General features: G+C 44.3%; 1 pseudogene; it reads left to right on the top strand.

Moving 5' to 3' along the window:
- The first annotated feature begins 685 nt into the window (after positions 1–685).
- Positions 686–1,130, top strand: LOC106001203 (annotated as a pseudogene).
- The last annotated feature ends 2,888 nt before the right edge of the window (positions 1,131–4,018 follow it).

Below are 4,018 nucleotides of genomic sequence, written 5' to 3'. Positions count from 1 at the left end.
CCGGAAGTGGCGCTGTAGCTCAAGTGGTAGAGCGCTTGCCTTGAGCTGAAGAGCTGAGGGACAGCGCCCAGGCCCAGAGTTCAAATCCCACGACCGACAAAAAAAAAAAAAAAAAACAATCAAGGGGCTGGGAAATTGGCTCATTAGTATAGTGCTTGCCTTGCATGCATGAGACCCTGAGTTGGATTCCTCAGTACCACATAAGCAGAAAAAAGCCAGAAGTGGAGCTGTGGCTCAAGTGGTAGAGCACTAGCCTTGAGCTGAAGAGCTGAGGGACAGTGCCCAGGCCCAGAGTTCAGCCCCCACAACCGACAAAAAATAAAATAAAATAATCAAGTACGGTTGGGCATGGTGTCTCATACCGATAATCCTAGATTGAATTCCCAGAACTCACAAGGACTGTTGCAGGGGGATGACTAGGTCAAGGCCAGTTTGGGCTACATAGATAAAGTCTGGGTCAAAAAGATCACTAAGTCATTTTGTCACCAGATGGAGGTGAGAGTTTTTGAAGTTTCCCTCTAAAAGTAGGGACTCTTTACTTAGGATCCTTGACTTTGATAACAAAATAAGAATTTCTGGAATTGTGTTTGCAGCCCCCGACTCGCCAGCCCAGCTCTCCAACTTCAGCGCCGGGTCTCGTTGGCCCAACTCCAGCCGAAGAAAGGGGGGTTGAGGCCGCTCCCCCATGGCTCGCACCATGCCGGCAAGTCCACTGGGGGCAAGGCGCTCAGGAAGCAGCTGGTGACCAAGGCAAAGCGCAAGAGCGCGCCCTCCACCTGAGGGGTGAAGAAGCCGCACCGCTATAGGCCTGGTACTGTGGCGCTCTGTGAAATTAGAGGCTACCAGAAGTCCACAGAACTTCTGATTTGCAAGCTCCTTTTCCAGCGTCTGGTGCTAAATTGCTCAGGGCTTCGAAACAGATCTGCACTTCCAGAGTGCAGCTATTGGTGCTTTGCAGGAGGCAAGTGAGGCCTATCTCGTTGGCCTTTTTGAAGATACCAATCTGTGTGCTATCCATGCCAAACGTGTGACAATTATGCCAAAAGATATCCAGCTAGCACGCCACATAAGTGAAGAACGTGCTTAAGAATACACTATAATGGGAGGCATTTCATTCTCAAAATCCCCCCCCCTTTCACTGTGGGGATATAAAGCATTAATGCAAGTCAAAATGTTTCAGCAGTTCAACTTTATAACAATTATAAATCTGTTAAATTTTTCTGGACAATGCCAGCATTTGGATTTTTAAAAAAATAAGTAAATTTCTTATTGATGGCAAAAAAAAAAAGAATTTCTGGACAAGTCACAATGGAAAGGAAACTTGGCATAGTCTTATTGAGGAAGTAACCAAGCAAGCAGGCATGCAGACAGGTAAACAGAAAGGCAATGACACACTCTAAGAGTGTGGGTGTTCTAAAAGAGATACACACAAATCTTTGGCCTCAGGGGTGTGCCAACCCGCAGGACATCAAGGAAGGCAGTGAACCTAAGCGAGAAGGAATGAAGGGACAAGAGACATGAAGAATGACAACAAGACAAGGATTCTGATCAAGCTGCAAATTTTTATTTTTCACATAGGGGTATTTATATGCTTGGAATAAGGAAGCTTTTTCATTGGCCTTTAAGGAAGCCTTTTCATTGGCCGTAGCAGCTGCAGGATGTTTGCTTAGGGCAGGGGGAAAGGGTGGTCCCTTAGCAGTTGCAGGATGTTTACTTAGGGCAGGATGAGGGTAGGATTCTGTAAACTCAGCCTCAAGATGTTCCAGTGAGATAGTCAAGCCTATCATGTTGAGAGACTCAACTTTTGGCTCCCGACACAGGGGCATTTTGTATAGTAAAGTCAGGGGGGTCTTATGGAAAGACAGATGTTTTATCTTTGTTCTAATCACTCCTGGTGCTAAAATTTCTGAATTTCGGGATGCTCTGGGCATTCTTTCCAGGCAAGAATGCATCCTGCCATAAAACAGATCCTTATCCTTGAGATAGGAAGGCATCCTGTTGTCTGCATTATGGGTAAGAGGTTGCTTAAGCTTTGGGGAAGCATTTTTCTCAGGAAGGGTACATGCTGCCAGACAAATGTTAATTCTTGGGATGAGAAATGGATCTCAGGAAGGAATGCATCCTGTTGTCTCTCTTTGAAGCGAAGATAGAGCTATGTTTCTAAAAAGCATGCTTCTAAGGTGCCTTCACCAGGCCTCATTTTCCTCAATTTATTCTGTCTCATTTTCCCCTAAATGACTTTGGTCCCTTAATCTTAAGGGAAGTAGATAGATGAATGAATATCTTGTGTATTTGCCTTAAGGTTACTTTTTTTTAACTTCTGGCAGCCATTTACCATTCCTCATTTTCCTTAGTCTATCCTGCCTCATTTTCTATTCCTGGCAGCTATTTGGCATGCTTCATTTTCCCTAGTCTATCCAGCCTCAATTTGACAAACTTTCAGCACACACTTGTTAAACTCTTGCTTTGAGGTTGGGCTTTGTAATTTATTAGGCAGCTAAGTGTGTATATGAGTTTACATACTACAGGGCAATTTTTTTTTGTTGGTTGTGGGGCTTGAACTCTGAGCCCCTATCCCTCATCTCTTCAGCTCAAGTGTTCTAACACTTTAGCCACAGTGCCATTTCCAGTTTTCTGGTGGTTAATTGGAGATACCAACGTTCCTGCCTGGGCTGGCTTTGAACCGTGATCCTCCGATCTCAGCCTCCTGAGTAGCTAAGATTATAAGCATGAGCCACTGGCACCCGGCAGAGGGCAATTTTTCATGTCAATAGAAATAATAACAAAGGAAGCCTGGAGCCGGTGGCTCATGCCTGTAATCCTAGCTACTCAGGAGGCTGAGATCTGAGGATCATGGTTCAAAGCCAGCCTGGGCAGGAAAGTTCGTGAGACTCTTATCTACAATAAACCCGCTAGAAAACCGGAAGTGGTGCTGTGACTCAAAAGGTAGAGCGCTCGCCTTGAGCTGAAGAGCACAAGGACAGCGCCCAAGCCCAGAGTTCAAGCCCCACGACAAAAAAAAAAAAGAAAAAATAACAAAGGAGATGTGTGGTGATGGTGTAAATAAAGCTCAATGGTGGAGTTTCTGTATAGTATGCACAAGACTTTGGGTTATCCATCAGACTGTCCAAAAGACAAAAGCCCAAACAAATGGTAATAACAGCAATAATAAAAGTGTATTCATAAACATATCAGAAGCCTGTCAGTAGATGGCTCACACCTGTTATCCTAGCTACTCAGGAGGCTGAGATTGAAGATTGTGATTTATTTATTTATTTACTTTGGTTGGGGCTTGAACTCTGGGCCTGGTCACTGTCCCTCAGCTCTTCAGCTCAAAACTAGCACTCTACAACTTGAGCCACAGTGCCATTTCTGGCATTTTCTGTTTATGTGGTGCCAAGGAATCAAACAGGACCTCATGCATGCGAGCTACCTTCCCAGCCCAGAAGAAGATTGTGATTGTTAAGCCAGCCAAAATGAAACAGGATAACTTAAGGCCTGTGAAGGCAATTCAAAATATGATATTTAGAAACTTAGAAATGCTATCTTTGCTTCAAAGAGAAACAGGATGCCTTCATTCCTAAGGGATGCATTTATGTATGTCTTCCTGGGAAAAATGAGTCCCCAAACTTAAGCCACATGCCCCAAAACGCAGATAGTAGGGCACCTCCTTATCTCAAGGATAACTATTTGTTTTATGGCAAGATGCATTCATATGTGGAAACTCAGAAAGTAACATCAGATGTGATTAGAGCAAAGACAAACACCTATCTTTACATAACTTAGAAGCCAAGCCCCTTGCCTTTACCATATAAATACCCCAACAGCCCAAGGAGCTGTGTGTCTCTCCCTGTGAGAGCACCCACACTCTAACAGAGTGTGATCCTGACCTTCCATGCCTGTTTGTCTGCCTGCTTGCTTCCTTACATATTCAATAAAGCTCTGCCAAGTTTCCTTTCCATTGTGACTTGTCCAGAAATTCTTTTTCTTTTCTTTTTTTTTTTTTGGGTCTGGTCGT

Source organism: Dipodomys ordii, unplaced genomic scaffold, assembly GCF_000151885.1.
Source record: "Dipodomys ordii isolate 6190 unplaced genomic scaffold, Dord_2.0 Scaffold272, whole genome shotgun sequence".
NCBI lineage: Eukaryota > Metazoa > Chordata > Mammalia > Rodentia > Heteromyidae > Dipodomys > Dipodomys ordii.
The sequence above is the reverse complement of the archived record's forward strand: the minus strand, read 5'-3'. Positions and strand labels throughout refer to the sequence as shown.